This window comes from Sus scrofa, chromosome 14 (assembly GCF_000003025.6).
Source record: "Sus scrofa isolate TJ Tabasco breed Duroc chromosome 14, Sscrofa11.1, whole genome shotgun sequence".
NCBI classification, from domain to species: Eukaryota; Metazoa; Chordata; class Mammalia; order Artiodactyla; family Suidae; genus Sus; species Sus scrofa.
Window position 1 is genome coordinate 62,441,757 of NC_010456.5, and position 23,055 is coordinate 62,464,811.

Below are 23,055 nucleotides of genomic sequence, written 5' to 3' on the forward strand. Positions count from 1 at the left end.
AGGTCAGTCTCCCAAAGCAATAGAAATTAGAGCAAAAATAAACCCATGGGACCTCATCAAACTGAAAAGCTTTTGCACAGCAAAGGAAACCCAAAAGAAAACAAAAAGACAACTTACAGAATCTGAGAAAATAGTTTCAAATGATGTAACTGACAAGGGCTTAATCTCTAGAATATATAAACAACTTATACAACCCAACAGCAAAAAAACCAATCAATCAATGGAAAAATGGGCAAAAGACCTGAATAGACATTTCTCCAAGGAAGATATACAGATGGCCAACAAACACATGAAAAAATGCTCAACATCGCTGATTATAAGAGAAATGCAAATCAAAACTACCATGAGATACCACCTCACACCAGTCACAATGGCCATCATTAATAAATCCACAAATAACAAGTGCTGGAGGGGCTGTGGAGAAAAGGGAACCCTCCTGCACTGTTGGTGGGAATGTAAACTGGTACAGCCACTATGGAGAACCGTTTGGAGATACCTTAGAAATCTATACATAGAACTTCCATATGACCCCGCAATCCCACTCTTGGGCATATATCCGGACAAAACTCTACTTAAAAGAGACACGTGCACCCGCATGTTCATTGCAGCCCTATTCACAATAGCCAGGACATGGAAACAACCCAAATGTCCATCGACAGATGATTGGATTCGGAAGATGGGGTATATATATACAATGGAATACTACTCAGCCATAAAAAAGGATGACATAATGCCATTTGCAGCAACATGGATGGAACTAGAGAATCTCATCCTGAGTGAAATGAGCCAGAAAGACAAAGACAACTACCATATGATATCACTTATAACTGGAATCTAATATCCAGCACAAATGAACATCTCCTCAGAAAAGAAAATCATGGAATTGGAGAAGAGACTTGTGGCTGCCTGATGGGAGGCGGAGGGAGTGGGAGGGATCGGGAGCTTGGGCTTATCAGACACAACTTAGAAGAGATTTACAAGGAGATCCTGCTGAGTAGCATTGAGAACTATGTCTAGATACTCATGTTGCAACAGAAGAAAGGATGGGGGAAAAATGTAATTGTAATGTATACATGTAAGGATAACTTGACCCCCTTGCTGTACAGTGGGAAAATAAAGAAAAATATATAAAAAAAATAAATAAATAAAATGAAGAATATTTTCAGGGATAAAGAACGACATTACATAATGATCAAAAGATCAATCCAAGAAGATGATATAACAATTTTAAATATATATACACCCAACACAGGTTCACCACAATATATAAGGCAACTGCTAACAACCTTAAAAGGACAAGTTGACAATAACACAATCATAGTGGGGGACTTCAACACCCCACTTACAGCAATGGACAGATCATTCAGACAGAAAATCAATGAGGCAACTCAGGCCCTGAATGAAGCATTAAACCAGATGGACTTAATAGATATTTATAGTACATTCCATCCAAAAGCAATAGAATACACATTCTTCTCAAGTTCACTTGGAACATTCTCTAAGATTAATCATATCCTGGGCTACAAATCCAACCTCAGTAACTTTAAGAAAATTGAAATCATATCAAGCATCTTTTCCAACCACAACACTATATGACTCGAAATCAAAAACAAGAAAAAAACTGCAAAAAACACAAACATGTGGAGACTCAACAACATGCTACTAAACAACCAATGGATCACTGAAGAAATCAAAGAGGAAATTAAAAATACCTAGCAGCAAATGACAATGAAGATACGACACTCCAATACCTATGGGATGCAGCAAAAGCCGTTCTAAGAGGAAAGTTTATAGCAATACAAGCCCACCTCGGGAAGCAAGAAAAAGCTCTAGTAAACAACCCAACTTTGCATCTAAACCAGCTCGAGAGAGAAGAACAGACAAGACCTAAAGTGAGTAGAAGGAAAGAAATCATAAAGATCAGAGCAGAAATCAATGAAATAGAAATAAGGAAAACCATAGAAAAGATCAATGAAACGAAAAGCTGGTTCTCTGAAAAGATCAACAAAATTGATAAACCCCTAGCCAGACTTATCAAGCAAAAAAGAGAGAGGACTCAAATCGATAAAATTAGAAATGAAAAAGGAGAAGTAACAACGGATATCACAGAAATACAAAGGATCATAAGAGACTACTATATGCAACTATACACCAATAAAATGGAAAACCTAGAAGAAATGGACAAATTCTTAGAAAAGTACAATCTTCCAAGACTAAACCAAGACGAAGTCCAAAAGATGAATGGACCCATCACAAGAACTGAAACTGAAACTGAAATTGAAACTTCCAACAAACAAAAGTCCAGGACCAGATGGCTTCACAAGCGAATTCTATCAAACATTTAGAGAAGAGCTAACCTCTCTCCTTCTGAAACTATTTCAAAAAATTGCAGAGGAAGGGTACTCCCAAACTCATTCTATGAGGCCACCATCACCCTGATACCAAAACCAAAGATACCACAAAAAAAGAAAACAACAGGACAATTTCACTGATGAACATTAATGCAAAAATCCTCAACAAAATACTAGCAAACCACATCCAACAATACATCAAAAGGATTGTACATCATGATCAAGAGGAATTTATCCCAGGGATGACTTCAATATCCACAAATCCATCAGTGTGATACACCACATTAACAAACTGAAGAATAAAAACCATATGATCTTCTCAATAGATGCGGAAAAAGCCTTTGACAAAATCCAACACCCATTTCTGATTAAAAACCCTTCAGAAAGTGGGCATAATGGGAACCTACCTCAACATGATAAAGGACATATATGACAAACCCACAACAAATATCATTCTCAATGGTGAAAAGCTGAAAGAATTCCCACTGAGATGTAGAATAAGACAGGGATGCCCGCTCTCACCACTACTCTTCAACATAGTTTTTTTTTTGATCCAACAATCCTACTCCTGGGCATCTATCCAGAGAAAACCATGACTTGCAAAGACACATGTACTCCAATGTTCATTGCAGCACTATTTGCAATAGCCAAGACGTGGAAACAACCTAAATGTCCATCGACAGAGGAGTGGATCAAGAAGAAGTGGTACATATACACAATGGAATATTACTCAGCCATTAAAAGGAAAGAAATACCAGCATTCTTAGCAACATTGATGGACCTAGAAATTATCATGCTAAATGAAGTCAACCATACAATGAGACACTAACATCAAATGCTTTCACTGACATGTGGAATCTGAAAAAAGGACAGACTGAACTTCTTTGCAGAATAGATGCTGACTTACAAACATTGAAAAACTTATGGTCTCTGGAGAAGACAGTTTGGGGGGTGGAGGGATGTGCTTGGGCTGTGAGATGGAAATCCTGTGAAATAAGATTGTTATGATCATTATACAAATACAGATGTGATAAATTCATTAGAGTAATTAAAAAAAATAAAGTAGCAAAAAAAATCTTAATGGGTGTGAAATGGTAAAAAAACAAACAAACATACAAACAAAAAAAACACATGCACCCGCATGTTCATTGCAGCACTATTCACAATAGCCAAGACACTGAAACAACCCAAATGTCCATCAACAGACAACTGGATTAGGAAGATGTGGTATATATACCCAATGGAATACTACTCAGCCATAAAAAAGAATGACATAATGCCATTTACAGCAACATGGATGATACTAGAGACTCTCATACTGAGTGAAGTAAGTCAGAAAGAGAAAGACAAACACCATATGATATAATTTATATCTGGAATTTAATATATGGCACAAATGAATGTTTCCACAGAAAGGAAAATCATGTATTTGGAGAAGAGACTCATGGTTGCCAAGGGGGAGGGGGTGGGAGTGGGATGGATTGGGAACTTGGGGTTAATAGATGCAGACTATTACCTTTGGAATGCATTAGTAATGAGATCCTGCTATGTATCACTGAGAACTATGTCTACTTACTTATGACGGAGCATGATAATGTGAGAAAAAAGATTGTATACGTGTACGTGTTTCTGGGTCACCATGCTATACAGTAGAAAATTGACAGAACATTGTAAACCAGCTATAATGGAAAAAATAAAAATCATTATGTAAAAAAATTAAAAAAGAGTGATGTATAAATTGGTTTAATTTTCTATTTTGTAGTATATCTAAAATATAAATGGATTAATTGTTTTTTCATGGATCCTTTAGGGTTGATCTTAAAATCAGGCTATTAAAAATGAGCCCCTAGGAAAAGAAAAAAAACTAAAACAAAATCAATTGGTGCAGACACTTGGAAAAGAGTCTCGAGGTTTCTCAATAAACTAAAAATATAACTACCATATTACCCAGCGATTCCACTACTGAGTATATGTCCAAAAAACATACCACAAGTATGAAAAACTACATGAACCCCAATGTTCACAGCCTCATTGTTAATAGTTACCAAGATATGAAAACAATCTAAGTGTCCATCAACAGATGAATGGATAAAGAAGATGTGGTACATTATACAATGGAATACTACTCACTCATTAAAAAGAAAAAATTCTGCCATTTGCAGCAGCATTCATGGACTTGGAGGGCATTTTGCTAAGTGAAATAATTCAGGCAGAGAAAGACAAATACCGTATTATATCATTTATATGTGGAATCGAAAAAATACAACGAAGTAGTAGTGAATATAATAAAAAGAAGCAGACTCACAGATATAGAGAACAAACTAGTAGTTACCAGTGAGAAGGGGTGGGGAGTAAGAGGTACAAATTGTTGGGTATAAAAGAGGCTCAAGGGTGTATTCTACAACACTGGGAATACAGCCAATATTTCTAAATAACTATAAATGGAAAGTAACTTTCAATTTTATACAAAAAATTAAAAATTACACAAAAGAGTTAGCTTCCTCCACCAAAAGAAGATAGTGTAAAACACAAGAAGCAATGTACTCTGGTAACTGTATGTATAGGATTCAACCTAGTGGAATGATAAAGGTTTCCTTTCCAGAAAACCAGTTCAAATTGAAACAGGAGGGCCAAATTTACTCTAGGAGGAAGGTATAGGGTAAAAAATAGAAGAAATTATCTGATAGGTTGCATTTGTGAGCAATTCTATTGAAATGCTGGCTGCCAGAGGATTGGAAAGACTTGAAGTGTAAACACAGAGAAAACAAAGTGAATTCTTTTAAAAGATACAATGAATAAATCTAGGAAAAATGAAAATCATGTTCAGAGAAAAAAAATAATATCATGACTTGGCACAGCAGTGAATTATATTTATATAATTACTTTAACCTGAAGTTAATTCTTAAAAACCTGAACAAGAATACCACGAGAAACATGTCAGATAACTGAAGGTAGTTAGTTGCCTTTGGAGAGTGGGGTTAACTGTTGCTAGGGGTGGGGGAGCAGCTGTTGTTTTTTAGTTTCTAGTATAAACTACTAGCATTATTTAGCTTTTTAAACTTTGTACCTATACAGTTTTGATTTAAAATTAAACATTTATAATATGTTTGTATTTACAACCTTTTTTAGCATAAGTACAAACTTGTGGTGCTTTCCTCAATGTTTTATGGAGCAGGGCTAAAGAAGGGGAGTAGCTTTCTAAGCACATGGATTAGGAAGACTGGTGGGATTAGTAGAGTGGAGGATAGGTTTAAGACTAGGGTTTCTGCCTGGAGGGGTCCTGGTCAAATTTTGTTAATAAACTCCGTTGGCATTGATCCAGCCCTGATGAACAAGGAGAAAAAATTTTATAAACCTCAGAGTGTTGAGTTCTGGGTGTTACTTTGTGCTGCTGAGCTCTTATTTGCTAGTATTGGCTATCAACCTAAACATAATTCTCTTTTTGAAAATGCTTTTGGAATGGATTAACAATGAGATCCTGCTGTGTAGTAGTGAGAACTATGTCTAGATACTTACAACGGAGGACGACAATGGGAGAAAAAATTATGTGTACGTGTATGCGTAACTGGGTCCCCATGCTGTACAGTGGGAAAAAATGTGTTGGGGAAATAACAATTAAAAAAAAAAGAAAAATGTTCCTTCAGGCTGCCTGGGTATGCATCGGGCTTGTGTTTATATCTGGGGTGTGTCAAAGCATCTTGCTGGATCTAAGGACTTTGGGTGAATATGGATAGAAAAGGCTGAGGAACTAGAATATGTTTTGAAAAAAAAATGGGCAAGGGTTTACCTTGAACACTTGTCTGTGAGGAGTAATTCTCAGTAACTTCTTATTTATTCTTAAAGCTATTCTCTCAGTTTGCAAAACAGAACCCGTGGCATGGTGGTAAGTTTGGTTTAGTAATGACATTTTTTTTCATTTGAATAAGTTTCAGAATCTCATATCAGCTGACTTTTGTAGCATGGCTAATCAAACACATGCACTAATGTTCTCTCATGCCTTGATCATTCAAACACAGCAAAAATGTTTTGGGGACTGGGAACTGGTCATTTGAGTTGAGGTATGTGATTGATTTTTATGACCTGAAACAGTGGAGTTGTTTACATTTAGGTTAGGGATTAAAGGAGAAGCACATTCTAGTTTAGTCTTAGATTAAGAAGGAACATCATATGTGTTTGGGGAAGTAAAATAGCTTTAATTAACCAGCTATTATGTTCCAGGCACTATATATATATATATATAATTATATATATTATATAATTTCATGAATCCCCACAAAATCTCTGCATTACTCAAAGTCAAGATACAGAAAAATCATGTGACTTTTCTAAGGACTTCTAGCTAGTAAATTGTGGAACTGGAATTTTAACCAAAGTTTTGCTAGAAACTGAAAAAGAAAGAGGTTGAACAATTTTTAACATAAATCCACTTGCAGCAAAATCACTTGTAAAACTTGCTTTAAAAGTAGAAATTTTGAGGCTCCATTCCTGACCTACTAAATCAGAATTTCTGGGAGAGGGGCCAGACATACACCATGACTTTTACGTACCCAGAGTTTGAGAACCATTATATCATAATTGTAAACTGTGCTCCAATTATTTTGCAGAATACTTGGTTTTAACATACATGCATAGATTTTCTCCCTACCTGTTCTGATGGATCAATGGCTGTGTGCTAGTCATTTTTTATTCTTGCTTTTGTGCCTATACATAGTTCATGCCTTGGATAGTGTAGAAATTGAGAAGACTGTATGAACGTTTCCAGAATCCCTGGAATGGTTATTATCAGAAATTTAATAAAAAGATAAATATATACAAAAATCAAGTGCAATGAAAAATTTAAAAAACATAAGAAAGGGGGTGAAAAAATATGAGAGTTTGTACTGGCCTATTTTTTTTCCCATAAACTCAAATAAAAGGGCCATGCCATAAATACAACAGAGCATAAATTATAGGACAAAAAGACATAAGGGCAGTGTATATTCTTCCTACTGTGCCCCTTTCCAAAAGTGGAAAATTGTTGATGTAGAAAGGTGGTAGTTTCAGATTTTGGTACCAGAGCTTTATTTCCCTTTTCTAATAATTCAGTGTACTTTAAAATAGGAAAGTATTATCTGGTATTTGTCTTCCTCTTTCTGACTTATTTCACTCAATATGAAAGTCTCTAGTTGAATCCATGTTGCTTCAAATAGCATTATTTTGTTCTTTTTTGTGGCTGAGTAGTATTCCACTGTGTATATACACTTCTTAATCCATTGTGTATAATATACTTCTTAATACATTAATCTGTCAGTGGACATTTAGGTTGTTCCCATGTCTTGGCTATCATGAATAGTGCTGCAGTGAACATACGAGTATATGTATCTTTTTCAAGGAAAGTTTTGTCTGGATATACACCCAAGAATGGGATTTCTGGGTCATACGGTAGTTCTATATTTAGTTTTCTAAGGTACCTCCATACCATTTTCCATAACAGTGGTTGCACCAATTTATATTCCCACCAACAGTGTAGGAGGGTACCCTTTGTTATCACTTATATCCGGAATCTAATATATAGCACAAATGAAACTTTCCACAGAAAAGAAACTCATGGACTTGGAGAACAGACTTGTGGTTGCCAAGGGTGAAGGGGAGGGAGTGGGATCAACAGGGAGTCTGGGGTTAATAGATGCGAACTATTGCATTTGGAACAGATAAGCAATGAGATCCTGCTGTGTAGCACAGGGCACTATATCTAGTCGCTTGTGATGGAACATAATGGAGGATAATGTGAGAAAAAGAATGTATGTGTGTGTGTGTGTGTGTGAGAGAGAGAGAGAGACTGGGTCACTTTGCTGTACAGTAGAAAATTGACAGAACACTGTAAACCAACTATAATGGAAAAAATAAAAATCATTAAAAAAATAGGAAAGTATAAGGTCACCAGCTCACTATGGGATATTCATTTAGAATTTAACAAATATTTATTGAATGGCTTCTATATTAAAGTCCTCTGAATTTGGAAATACTGAGCTTCTACTCAGAGAATCAGAACACATGAGTTCTAATCTCAGTTGTGTGACTTCAAAAGGATCACTCATTTCCTCTGACCCTCAATCTCTTTCTCATTAAAAGCAATTGGGTATTTCTGAGACTCTTTCAAACTCTGTGAGTCTGTGTCTGCTATATGGGAAGTCTGGATATTTTCCTTGGTGGATTAGGAGATTTTGAGTGAGGCTATCATAAGTTTATTTAAATTGATAAAAAATTATAGGAGTTCCTGTCGCGGCTCAGGGGTTAACGAATCCAACTAGGAACCATGAGGTTGTGGGTTCGATCCCTGGCCTTGCTCAGTGAGTTAGGGATCCAGCGTTGCCTGAGCTGTGGTGTAAGTTGCAGACACGGCTCAGATCCCGCATTGCTGTGGCTCTGGCATAGGCCAGCGGCTTCAGCTCCAATTAGACCCCCAGCCTGGGCACCTCCATATGCCGTGGGAGCGGCTCAAGAAATGGCAAAGAAAGACAAAAAAATAAAATAAATTAAAAAATAAAATAAAAAAACACTTAAACCAAAACTTAAAAAAAAAACTTAAAAAAATTATAATTGCACCAGAAGATCCTTAAAGCCAACATGATAATCATTATTTTGGGGTAATATATTCAATTAATATGAGTCTAATCAAGGTTCCTAGCCAGCCTCTGTTTCTGAGATAGTTATCAAGTTAGTTGTTCTGCTGATAAAATAAAATGTTAATGTTGAAGGTGTAAATTTGTGAGGACAAAGTGGCAAAACATTTGCATCCTTATCACTCAAAGGTGAAATCTTCTGTGGATACTACTGTATTCCAGTTGTTTTCAAAGAGCTTTATTAAGATATTTATTGATGTACAATGAGCTTTACTGATGTACAATAAACTACATGTATTTAAAGTGTACAGTATCTAAGTTTTGACATATGACATATGTCCACATGTTAAATATGACTTACGATCCATCACTACACTAAAGATATTGAACATGTACAGCCCTCTCAAAAGACCCCCTTTGCCCCTTTGTCATCTCCCTTCCATTCCTGCCCATGACACCCCTTCTGCTCACTCACCTGGCAACCAATGATCTGTTTTCTGTCACTATACATTAGTTTGCATTTCCTAGCACTTTATATAAATAGAATTATACAGTCGTTTGTATTATTTTTTGTCTGGTGTCTTTTAAGTTGAGAAATTGAGATTCATCCATGGTGCTGAAAGCATCAAGAATCCATCCCTTTTGTTGTTGAATAGTATGTCATTGTATGGATAGAATATATTTTGTTTTTTCCACTTACTTAATGATAGTCATTTGAGTTGATTACAGTTTGGAGCTGTTAACAAATACAGCTATTATGGACATCTGTATATGAGTCTTTATATGAACATATACTTTCATTTATCTTGGGTAAATAAATACCAAGAAGTCAAATGGCTGGGTCATATGACAGGTATATCTTTAACTTTATAAAGAACTTCCGAGTTGTTTTCCAAAGGGATTGTTCCATTTAACATTCCCATCAGTAATGTGTGATCCATTTATCACTTGAAATAAATGATAGTGTTAGTATGGCATATCTTTTTCCACACTTTTAACTTGTGTGTGTCTTTATATTTCAAGTAGGTTTTTTATATGCATCATATACTTGGGACTCAAATTTTTGTTCAATATGATAAACTCTGCTTTTTAGTCAGACACTTAGACTATACTTAATGTACATTATTAATTGGTGAGGTTTAAATCATTATCTTTGTCTTATATGCCCTTTGTTCCCCTTTTCCTTTTTTTCTGCCTTCTTTTGGAAAACCTGAAATGTTATTTATGATTTCATTTTTATCTCCTTTGTTAGTTTATTTGCTAAAAATTCTTATCATTTGTTCTTTTATTTTAGGGGATGCTTTAGCATTTATAGTATACATATTTAATTTATCACAGTTTATCTTCAAGTGATAATATATCATTTCAAATATCATAACAATTTACTTCCATTTTCTCCCTATTAATCTTTGTGCTAGTACTGTCACACATTTTATATCTATATTTTATAAGCCCCACATACCATTATTTCTATTTTTACTTATGCAGTTGATTATCTTTTAGAGATGTTTAAATAATAAAAAAGGAATCTTTATTGCCTTTGTGTATTTCCAAATTTCCAGTTGGCATCATTTCTCTTTTGCCTGAAGGGTTTCTTAAAACATTTCTTATGGTATGAGATTACTACTTAAAATTATTTCATGTTAGAAAAAGCCTTCAAATATTGTTTTGGAAAAATTATTTCACTGGGTAAGGAATTCTAGATGGACAGTTTTTGGCCCTTTCAGACACATTTAAATGTTGCTTTGCTGTATCTCCACTGGAATTTTTTCTGACAAGAAAGCTGCTATCATCCTTATCTGTATTTTTTGTATATGTATATAATATAACATTTTTCTCTGGCTGCTTATAAAATTTCTCATTATCGTTGGTTTTCAGCAATTTGGCTATAATGTACCTTGGGGTAGTATTCTTTTCGTTTTTTATTCTTGGGATTTTTGAGTTTTATGAACATTTATAGTTTTCATGAACTTCAAAATTTTTTATTAACCATTTCTTTTTCTTATTCTCACCTTTCTGGGAATTCCGATTATATATACATTAAGTCATTTGAAGTTATACCACAGTTTACTGTATTTATGTTCTTTAAAATTTTTTTAGTCTGTTTTTCTCTCTGTTTAATATTTGATAGTACATATTGCTATATCTTCAAGTTACCTAAACTACAATGTTTATTTTGCCATAATCCCATTAATGTTTTTTTTTAATCTAGATTTTATTTCTATGATTTACCTTCTGTTTTTGGTCTCTAGAAGTTTATAACTCTATTTAGTATGTTCAAATTTTCCTCTAGATTTTTGAACATATAAAATATAATGATTTTCCAATGCCCTTTGTCAGTTAATTTTAACATCTCTGTATCAGTTCTGGGTCAGTTTTGGCTGATTAGTTTTTCTCCTTACTATAGATTTTCCTGTTTCTTTGCGTACCTGGCAATTTTTGATTGGATGCAAGATATTGTGTTTTACCTTGTTGGGTGATGGATATTTCTGTATTCCTATAACTATTCTTGGGTTTTGTTCTGGGATACAGTGAATTAATTTGGAAATAGTTTGATTCCTTCTGCCATTGCTTACAAGATTTGTCAGGCAAGACCTGGGCAGTATGTTGTCTAGGTTTAATTATTCCCTGCTACTGAAGCAAGATTATTTTCAGTTCTGTATCTAATAGTTAATGAATTATGACTTTTTCCTCTCCAGGAGGGGATTGGTCTACTTGTATTCTCTGGTTTATCTTGCTAATCCTGGCGCCATGCAGGATCTAAGTGTTGTTATCTCTAATCTTTTCAAGTATTTATTTTCCTAGCCTCAAATACTTTCTGCACATGTATGGCCTAATCATTATTTGGCTGAATCCTTGAAGAGGACCCTCTGTTAATCTACAGAGAACTTTCTTTGCAGCCCTCTCCTCTCCAGAACTCTGCCTGCAAACTCTACATGCCTTGGTCTCTCTAGATTCTCAGTTACATCTTCTCAACTCCAGAGTTTTGCAGCCTCTGCCTGTGTTTCTCCTCAGGGTGCAATGGTCTGGAAACTCTCTCAAAACAATACATTTCAGCAATCCTAGGGTTCCCTCATTCGTTTGCCATCTCTTGGAGATCACTATCTTTCACTGCTTGATATCAAACATCTTGAAAATCATTTCCTAATTTATTTTCACTTTTTAGTTGTTTCAGGCAAAGGAATAAATTCAGTTCTTACTACTACTTCTTAACCAGAACGAGAAGTCTTATATACATTTTTTTTTCTTTTAAAAAAGAGTAATCTGACAACACTAAGTAGTAGTAGAGAGTAAGAGAAGAGAAGTCACTTAAGAAAAAAAATCTACAGCATTTTGGGGGGAAGAAATAACCCTAATGAATCTGATTGAGCCAAAGTTTATTTAGATATATAAATGAAATAGGAGAGGCTTTGAAAATCCATCTTTCAGAAAGGCTCAAGAGTAGCTTCAAGAAATGTATCACTTAAAAGCATGTAAATATCATTATTTTTATTTATTCTCAATGCAAAACAGAAAAGAGAAAATAGTATCCCAGGTATAAAAGTATGGGTAGTTTAAAACCATGTGACTATTTCCTCTGCCCCAACTTGGCTGTACTGATCCATTTACTATGCATTGGGTAACTTGCATCTAAGGGCACTGTAGATGGCAATGAGATTTTGAAAGCGTTCACATGAGATCCAAGTCTCATCTTTGTAGAATGACGCAAGAGATCATTACTGTTGATGAATTTTAAATAGAACAATCATTTTGATTGCTTAAATCTGACTCAGTAAGCCTGGAAAAGCATTTTTCCTATCGTGCTGAATCCTCAACAAAACTCAAGATTTTACCAGATATTTTCCTAGAAAATTTGAAAAACTCCAGAGTTTCCCACATTACCACCAGGCCAGTATGAATCCTTTTTCTATGTTATGGTTTATGGGCATTAAATGGAAAGACAGCATAGAGTACCAGAGAGTATAGTCAGGTAGATTAATATTAAATCTTGAATTTCATAGTTGCTTCTTATACTTCCTCTCTTTTTCATACATTTACTTTCATTTCCCATTCTCTTTTCCAAATTTGTTTTTTAGCTTTTAAAAAGTATTTATGGTACCTCACATTCTTAAGGAAAAGAATGTATAATAATAGTACATTCAGTGCATGTAAACAGCATTCTAGTCAGTTACAGCAGGTGGCTGACCTGTTTGGAGGGCATACACTCCCTATCTTTGGCAAGTAGAGAATCCGTCAAAGCCTGATGGGATGCTAGAAATGGAAAGACCTTAGTGATTCGGGGGTCTAGGGATGGCAAGATTCTGGCATAAGGGCCCTTATTCCTCTATCTCATGCTTATGGATAATTTATCACAAGACATTCCCAGTGTGCCAAGTTTCATCTTCGCTGTCTCAATTCAGTAGCTACTACCAATCACTCAAAGTAGGACTGTAAAGTAAATCTTATTTGCAATTCAGCACCTAGTCCATGCTCTTACTGTTATAGATAAGGGAACTGAGGCTTCCAGTCAGCTGCAGGGCTCAGACTGATCCCTAACTCTGGGCACAGTCATTCCAGAATGTCTCCACAGTCCTCAAGGGCCAAATATTTTTTGTGTGAATACACAATGACAAAACAGATATGTAGAAACAAGATAACAGAGCTGGCCTGGAAAGAAAGATTAGACTTTCATCCTGTTCTGCTTGTTGCCAGATTGAGCCCAGGTACAAAATGGAAAGTTTTACCAAAAGAATAAAAAGATTTTCAACTGATTTAGAAACTAATCCTGTTTGTCAAGCAACTCAGAAAGAAAAGATAGCATGAGTTTTTTTTTCTTATCCAGTTTTATAAAGAGCCAGAGAAGAATATTCATATAAAAGTATTTCAGAGTCATTTCAGAGAACATCCAAACAAAAAGTCTTTCAGAGTGGGTGAAGTCATCCACCTCAAAACCCTTTTCCCATCATCAGTTCTTAATACTTGAAGTTCCGTTAATAGATACATGGCCTACCAGTACTCACTGAATGATTATACTGAAAAATAAATTCCTGTGGAGAGAAGATATTCTTGATTAAGGTGTCAACAAGTATAACAGATTATTTTCTCAGGCAGTTTGTATAAAGAGGGAGAAACAAAAGAAAACACATAGCAAGAGAGATGTGAAAAAGGAGGCTGAAACAACACAGAGTATTTTTTTAAACAATACTAAGAATAAGTGAGGATTAAGTGAATTGCCTAAGGTCTTTCAGGTGAAATTGAATTTTGAATCCTGAATCCCGTGACCTGATACACATTACACTGTGCTGCACTGCATGCAGCCCTGGCAGTTCCCCAGAGACCCTTTTCATGAGCAAAAATTATCACTCAAAACTGCAGATAACAATCACTAACATTAAGGTAACATTTAATGTGTGCTAGGCTATACATTTATTGCTTCTCATATGTATTACCTCAGTACTCATAGAAAACTTACAAAGTTCATTCTTTTATTATCTCCACCTTGCAGATAAAAAAATCAAGTCTTTTGGTTTTTTTTTTTTCTCTTTAGGGCTGTACCCATGGCAAATGGAGGTTCCCAGGCTAGGAGGCCGAATTGGAGCTATAGCTGCCAGCCTATACCACAGCCATGGCAATGTGGGATCCAAGCCACATCTGCAACCTATACCACACTCATGGCAACGCTGGATTCCCAACCCACTGAGTGAGGCCAGGGATCAACTCTGCATCCTCATGGATACTAGCTGGATTTGTTTCCACTGTGCCACAACAGGAACTCATGAAAATCAAGTCTTAGAGAAGTTAAACAACTTGCCTAGGGACTTCTGGTTAGAAAATGACAGAGCAGAGATTTGAAGCATAATCTATGCGATTGCAAGCCAAACTTCTAATCACTACATTAATCTGCTTTCAGTCTTTCCAGAGCCAAATAGAAGAATCTTAACCTGGATTTTTATGTTCCTCAGTATTAAGAATGCCATTATGGTATGATATATAGAAATTCAAAAGAATCCATATTCTTTCTTCAGTTTTGCTAAAAATCAACAAAACATGTGAAAAGATATCTGATGTAAGATTGTGAGAGACAACATACTGCAGAAAACAACCACCAAACCAAGGCCCTTGATCAAAACTGGACTCATTATACTTAAAAAAAAAAACAAAACTCTGATTAATAACACAGTTGGATGTTTCATTTTATATAACTCAGTTCTTGCAAACTTTGTCCTCATATCTGTTTACACACATACCTATTTAAACATACAACTCTGAGGCCAAAAATACTTAACAAACCTTCATAGATCAATGGCTTCCTCACAGAATTGTGTGTAAACCTTTCTGGATAGTTGAATAGGCAGAGTTCAGCCTGGGGGCTTTTTAAAAGCTGAAGATGACATGAAGCTAAGCATATGTTTCATGGAGACTAAAGTCTTTGGGATACTGGTGGTGATTTTCTCTCAAAGGAAGTTCTCAATAGGTCTGTTGTTAGAAGCCAGAGGAAGTCAGAGGAATCGAGATGCAGTGAGGAACAGAGTGTGAAGAGCTGGAACCTACAGCTTCACTGTTAGAACTAGTGTTATTTTCACCTGTCTGAAGGAAATGTCAACAGCTTGGAAAACTGAGGAAGTACAGATGAAAGAAAGCTTTTGAGAAATGTGCCTAGATCGCTACCCAGAAAACTCTTATGGAGGGGATAAATCAGAACCTTGCTAATAAACATTAAAATTATCTCTATTGAATTCACACAAGAAGATTCATACAAAAAGTACTATGCACACACACACACTGAGCACAAATATAATAAAAAGTGATATACATTAAATGTCAAAAGTCTAAGCCAATTAATAATAGCCATTCAAGTTCTGAGGAAGAATTGGAGACTGATGAAAGGAGAATGAGCCCAGGAATTTAGCCCATCATTTTATCCAAGAGGAAATTAGACTTAAAAAGAAGTTATTTGCCTAAATCTTAAACAGCCTTGGTAGCTTTTCACTGAGCCCCAAACTCCTGAATTCCTGATCCAAGGCATCTACCATTATATAAGGCTGTTAGGGAAACATTCACGAAGCAGAAAGAATTAAGTTGACATTTGCAGAGAGGGTAGGGATTTCAAGATTTTGTTGTTCTCTTGGGCTTATTTACTAGAGGTATGCTAAATCTTAGACCAACTGTGCAACCTTCAACAGTTAATTGAAAATGAGAATTCTGACCAATGTCTGTTGTTGGACTTGCCTGGATCTAAAATGAGTCATAGATATTTCATTCATTAAAGCCAGTCATTCAAATGTCATTTATTTGAACATCTACTAAGTTCTGGAAATTATGCTAAGTTTTGAGGATTCAAAGGCAAAAAAATGTGATCAAGAATTTCAGTGCCATAAGTAAGTACAAAACTAAAGGTAATTATTATCATGGAAATAAATACACATTGCAGTGCAAGCATCAGAAGAGGGGTTCCTGTCTTAGTTCACTGGGGCTTCAATAACAGAATACCATAGACTAGATGGTTTATAAAGAATAAAAATTTTGGAGTTCCCTTTGTGGCCCAGTGGGTTACAAAACCAACTAGAATCCATGAAGATGTGGGTTTGATTCCAAGCCTTGCTCAGTGGATTAAGGTTCTGGCACTCCCGTGAGCTGCAGTGTAGATCACATACACAGCTCTGAACAGTGTTGCTATGGGCTGTAGCATAGGCCAGTAGCTGCAAATCCAATTCGACTCCCTAGCCTAGGAATTTCCATATGCCCTAAAAAGCAAGGACCAAAAAAAGAATCAAAATTGATTTCTCACAGTTCTGGAGGCAAGGGGTTCAAGATCTCTGCCTAGATGTGATGGTAAAGGCCCACTTCCTATTTTAAAGACAGCTGTCTTCTGTGTCCTAATGTGGTAAAAGGGACACGGGAGCTCTCCAGAACCTCTTTTATAAGGACACTAATTTCATTTATAAGGGCTCTGTCCTCATGACCTAATCACTCCCTAGAGGCTCCAACTCCTAATACCATCACATTGGGGATCAGGGTTTCAAAACATGAACCTTGAGGGGGAACACAATGATCAGTCTGTAGCAGTTCCTAAGTCTTCTAGCAAGCCTGGTAAGGCAAGAAAGAATATCCATAGAAGGCCTAGGAACAAGACATGTCTCTGTTTCTCTGTTCTGGACAGAGCTATGAGGAGAATAAAATCATGCAGGGTGAGGTTTCCTCCCAGGAAAAGATACTACCGAGTAACTTGGTAAGTTGGTAAGGACTATTCTTGTCTATGAGGGAAATATTAAGACTCTAAATAAATCTCTAATTACACAGAAGTTTAAATATGTTAAGTTGAATGATCACAGGTCTCTCTCTGTGAATTAATATTAAATCATTTAATATTAATATATTAATCATTTGTTCCAAGCAGCTGCTGCTAAGGCAAGATTTCTAGTTCCTTGCAAGATTCCTCAAAAAGGGGATGGAAAGGGTGGAATTAGACAGTGGTGGAGCTTGCACAACATTATGAATATACTAAAATCACAAGCGTACATTCTAAAATTATTAAAATGGTGAATTTTATGAGAATCTCGATAAAAGGAGTACCTCAAAATATTTTCAAAACTCAAAAGATATTTACAAATGCTTACAAAACCAGTTCAAGACTCTTGTTTGTTTCTGGCTTCTACTATATGTCACTGTTTTTTAAACTTTTACAAATCTATATAATAAAATACTTCAGGAATGCAGAAAAATGCACAGGATATCCATTATCCAAAATCATATCACCAGTGAATCAATAAATACTAACATTTTGCCATTTTCAGATCATTTTCACTTCAGATTTTTTTCATTAAAACTGAAATGTAACTTACAGTTTAGGATTTTTCCCATCTCATTCTCCTGTCCCCAAAGACAGTGACTTTTCTGAAGCTGTTCTGTTTCCCTTCTGTAACACATTTAGAAATATTTACCACTCATATGTTTTTTTTTCAGAAATTGTATACAATGTTATTTCAAAAGCTTAAATTTGATCAATAAATGATATCCTACTGCACACAGATTTTTATTTCATACTATATTTTCAAGACTTTTGTTTTAGGTAAATGTGTTTAATTTATTTTTAACTGCTGTATACTATTCTATCATATGTATATATAATTATTCATCCATCCCTTATTGATTGACATGTAGGTTGTTTCCAAATATCTGCTCTTACAAACAAGATGGCACTCATCATCTTCGTTATGTCACTCTATGCACATTTCTATGAGTTTCTCAAAAGTGTACGTGTGAAATAAAATTTCTAAGATATTACCAAATGCCTCTCCAAAGAAGTTGTTGCTATCTTCTCATATCTTCCCCTACATTTGTTATATTTGCACTCCATATTTTTGCTGTTTCTTGAAAATGAGAAATAGTGTCTCTGAATTATATTTCACTAATTATTAGTGAGTCTGACCATCTTTTCTTAGAGTTTTTGGCCATTTGTGTTTCATCCTCTGCAACTTTGCAGTTCATTCATTTTGCCAGTTTTCTGTCTCTCCAACTAATTGTGCAAATTCTTTACATTTTCTGAGTTCTACTCTTTTTGTGGTAGGTCTTTTCCACTTTTAAAAAATTTTAGTGAAGTACAGTTGATTTACTATGTTGTGATAATTTCTGCTGTATAACAAAGTGATTTATTTACATATATACACATATATGTTCTACTCTTTTGATTATACATCTCCAAGTTTGGGACATACAATAAAAAAATTTAAAGGTATATATAATCAAATTTATCAGTCTCTTTTTTATGGTTTCAGCCTTTGCACCTTATTTAAAAACTTCTTTTCTGCCTTGTCACAAAGACACTGTTCTAAATTTTATTAATAATTTACTATTTTTGCTTTTTATATTTATGTATTTGTTCCTTGTGGGGATTTTTTTTTGGCAATAGACCTATTTTTTTCCCAATGTGAATAGACAATTGCCAGAGAACCTGTTGCCAAATAGTGTGTTTTTTTTCCAATTTAATATAATGTCATTTTTCACATACACCAAGTTCTGTTGCTACATCCTTTTTCTGTTTCATGTATCTATTCATTTATTCTGAAGTCAGTACCATGCTATCTTAAGGACTATAGCCTTATAATAAACAAGTTTTGATATCTGAAAGAGAAAGTCCCCAGTCACTGGTTGGATTTCAAGGGGAAGGAAAATGCTGAGATAAATATTAGCCTGCAGAAGGTTTATTATTGATTCCTCTTGGAATTAAAACCTGTAGAAGGGGAAGGAAGGAAGCTGAATTGGGCAGGAGAAGTTGAGCTGTGATGCAGTCCCTCTGAAGGACTCAGCAAATCTCATTGGGGTAGCCATTCACATTTGTCCTAAGGTGGGACTAAGGGCTGGCCTTTTATCCCCTAGCATTGATCAGTAAACCACCCTGGACATGGGCCAAGGCCTTGGGCTGGATGGCTCTTTTCAACTGGGGCATCATCCAAAGGTAGCTAACAACTAAGAAGTGCCTGTTGGCAGCACTTTTAGCATTTGGGGCATGAATTCCTTCATTCCATGTGGCACATCACATCCTCTCTTTCTTTCTTATTCGCAATTATTTCAGCTGTTCTTGGCTCTTTACCATTGTTTTGACATGCATGTTACAATTACCTCATAAAATTCCACAAAATCAAAACAACACCTGTTGAGGTATGACTGGAATTTAGAATGCATGAATATTTTGTAAGGAGATGACATTTATGATACTGGGTTTTGCTATTCACTAACTATGGTATTTCTATTTATTTAAGTCTTCTTTTATGTCCTACATTAATATTTTATAATATTTTACATAATGGCCTTGTACATCATTTGTTAGATTTATTCCTCGGTATAAAAGTTTTTACTACTATTTCAACTGTGATTTTTTATTATTACATTAAAAGAACTGTTTAAAGTGACAAATAAGATTTCAAATAATTCTATCCTGATCAAATACATGGCAACCCTGATGAATTCTTATTATTTCTGTAATAAGAAGTATTCCATCTGTCTGTAAATCCACTTGGAATTTTCAGGTAGAGAAGTAATCCTCAGTGCTTTTTCTTTTTTCTTAGCTAGCTATGACAATAAAGCACATCGAATTAGTTCAGTAATAGTTGGCATTCCTATTCTGTTCCTGACTTTAAAGAGAATGCTAAATAACCATAATGAGATTAAGAAAGTAGTCTTCAAATCCTATTTTTTTCCAAAAGGATTCTTTAGATCAGGGTACATACTAAACATTTTAATGATATTAACAAGTTAATATTGATGAAACAGGTACTTGATAGGCACTATTATTATCTAATTTTACCAATGAGAAAATTAAGGGGAGTAACTTATTCAAGATCACACAGTTAGTAAATGGTAGAACAAGGATCTGAACACAGAAGTCTGTCTTCAGGGTATATGTTTTTAACTGCACACTTACTGCCTCTCTCTCAAGCTCTCTAGTAAGCTCACTCAACTTCCTTGACATTATTGCCTAGTATTTTTTTACCACCTTATTTTAATTTTGTCCCCCAATTGTTTTTTATTACCCAGAGTCCCAGACTAATGATAAGATCTCTTGCCACTTCCATATACAATTTCACAGAGAGGGAAACCTACGGCACACCATCTTTGAAATACGTGCAAGAACCTCAGTTCCAGCTCAGTGGCTTTGACAGGGCCAAGGCTACATTTCTGGCCATTAGGATTGTATTTGGGAGCAGTACTCCACTGATCAGTCATCAGGGCATTAACACATGTGCTTCGTATCTCGTTTTCATGTTTCTTCTTTATTTTTAACATCTAATATTTTTCTTTTTGATTGCATTTCACTATAAGATTTGTTATATTTTTACTCAGTGTCTCCATGTGTTTGGAACCATGGAAGTGGGAGGGAAAGGAGGGGCCCCTCAGTGTTAACATCAGTTCAATTTCCACCACTTGTTTTGCCCCATCTATGCTCTTATTAGCATTTGCCTAGCCTATGCCTACAGCTACTTTCTTAACCTGGCTCAGTTGCTCCAAATTTACTTAATGTTGTAAAGCTTTGTAGTCCCTGTGATGTTAGAAGGAGAAACTTCTCTCTTCCATGTAACACTTAGGTGCTGGTAGGGGGACAAAGCAACTCCCTGGGCCTAAAGATGGCACTTAGTATTATTTCCCATTTTGGAGTAGGTTCCAGTCTCTACTCTATACTCCAGCCCAATGCTCCTTTCCTACTTTCAGTCCCGGTTTTTTAAGCCAGACTTTTCTTACCTAATGATGAATTGGATTACAGTGGCCCTGTCATCCCTTCCAGCCAAGCTGCTGCTGGCGCCCATCCTCTCTCCAGCCAGCATACCCTCCAACCTCCAGAAGACTCAGTAGATGCAAAGAGATACTTGGGCAGTGACAAAGGTAGAGTAGAGAGGGGTGTCCCCCCACTTTGATAGTGGACTTGCCCAGTCGCAGCTCTGGCCCACCAAGACCCACTGCTCTGTACAAAAAACAAAGTGAATCAAATATGTGATTTGAATTTTGAATTTTGTTTTCAAAAAATATGTTAAAATTGTTTCAAATGGACCTGTTTTCTATGCAGCAAGATTTCCTATAAGTTCTTTGTCCGTGAATGATATAAGTAGAATGACAACTGAAGACCTGATTTGGCAGTCTAGATAATGTGTGAATACCCATAATACCCATAATTAAGGAGCTAATCTATGTGGAGACCACTTCTTTTTTTTTTTCCATTTTTTCAAGTTTATTGAAGTATAGTTGATTTACAATGTCGTGATAATGGGACTACTTCTATTTACTTGGTGAAGACAAATGTCTTCAATATTTATTTATTTATTTATTTATTATTTACATTAAAATTCACCTATTTTTGAGGAGTATAGTTCTCCCATACATGTTTTAAAACATGCCTAGATCATATAACCATGATCACAAGCAAAACAGACAGTTTCATCACTTCACAGATTTCCTTCTGCTGAATCTTAAAATCATAACTTTTGCTGACCTGTAACCTCCCTCCAGCAGCCACCAATCTGTTTTCTGTCACTAAAGTTCTGCCTTTTCCAGAATGTCATATAAAGCAATCACACAGTCTTAATTTTTTGAGACTAGCTTGTTTCACTTAGCAGAAGGCATCTGAAGTTCATCCATGTTGTAACAGGTATCAATAGTTTGCTTCTGCCTAATGCTGAGTAATTGTCCACTGTATGAATACCCTATAGTTTTTTTAGTCATTCACCTATTGAAGAAAGTTTGGATTGTGTCCAGTTTTTGGTGATCATAAATAATGCTGTTTAAATTTTTCATGTGTGCAGGTTTTTTTTGTGTGAGTTTAAATGTTCATTTCTCTATGGTAAATACCCAGGAGTGAGACTGTTGGATGATATAAGTATATATTTAACTTCATAAGAAACCACCAAATCATTTTCTAGAGTGGCGATGCCACAAGCAATGTATGAAAGTCCCAGTAGCTCCACACCCTTGGCAGAACTCAAGAGTTCCAATTTTGGGGTTTTCTGTTATTATTTTTTAACTTAGACATTCTATAATAGATATGCAATAATATGGATAATAAATTAGCATACAAAAAGATGCTGAACATGAGTAGTCATTAGGAAAATACAAATCAAGTACACTCTCATGAAAAGGGTTTTAGTTTTCATATTGAAGAGACAAGAAATATTTTTTCTAGGAGGTAAACAGTGTAGCAGTGTTGACAGTATGACTCTCAACTAGCTGGCCTATGCATGTGGGAAGAAAAAAAGGAGATTCAATAAAGATTCTGGAAGAATGCCTGGTCCAAAAATAAGAAAATATACTCTACAGTGTCCTGAAAGTCACTTGCCGAGTATCTCTAATCTGTTGTTGGAAGTTGGGTGTAGAATTGATTTTCCAATAATGGATTTTTGACAGTTGTTAAAAAAAAAAAAAAGAATTACATTTGCAGTTGAAAAGTGTAATTTTTCTGTGCTGTCTGAAAATTCAATGGTCCCTTCACTACAGGAAACAATGTGTTACATACAGATAAATAGAGGGAAACTGAATTATTGGGCATTAGTCCTACCAAAGGGTTCCATAAAATTGAGAGATCCTTCACAGTTTGTGTAAGTGCCAGAAACTTGAGGTGAATTTATAGTCATAGACTT

At 35.4% G+C, this 23,055-nt stretch overlaps 1 long non-coding RNA gene across 6 annotated transcripts in view; it reads right to left on the minus strand.

Moving 5' to 3' along the window:
• The window catches only part of LOC110256651, a 399,823-nt gene that overhangs the window by 315,891 nt on the left and 60,877 nt on the right, over positions 1 to 23,055 (minus strand). For 3 of the 6 annotated variants that reach the window (XR_002338489.1, XR_002338491.1, XR_002338488.1), the window contains exon 4: positions 17,776 to 21,389. This is a non-coding gene — a long non-coding RNA (uncharacterized LOC110256651). The remainder of the gene's footprint in view (positions 1 to 17,775; positions 21,390 to 23,055) is intronic. The other 3 variants (XR_002338490.1, XR_002338493.1, XR_002338492.1) reach the window with 2 other exon arrangements.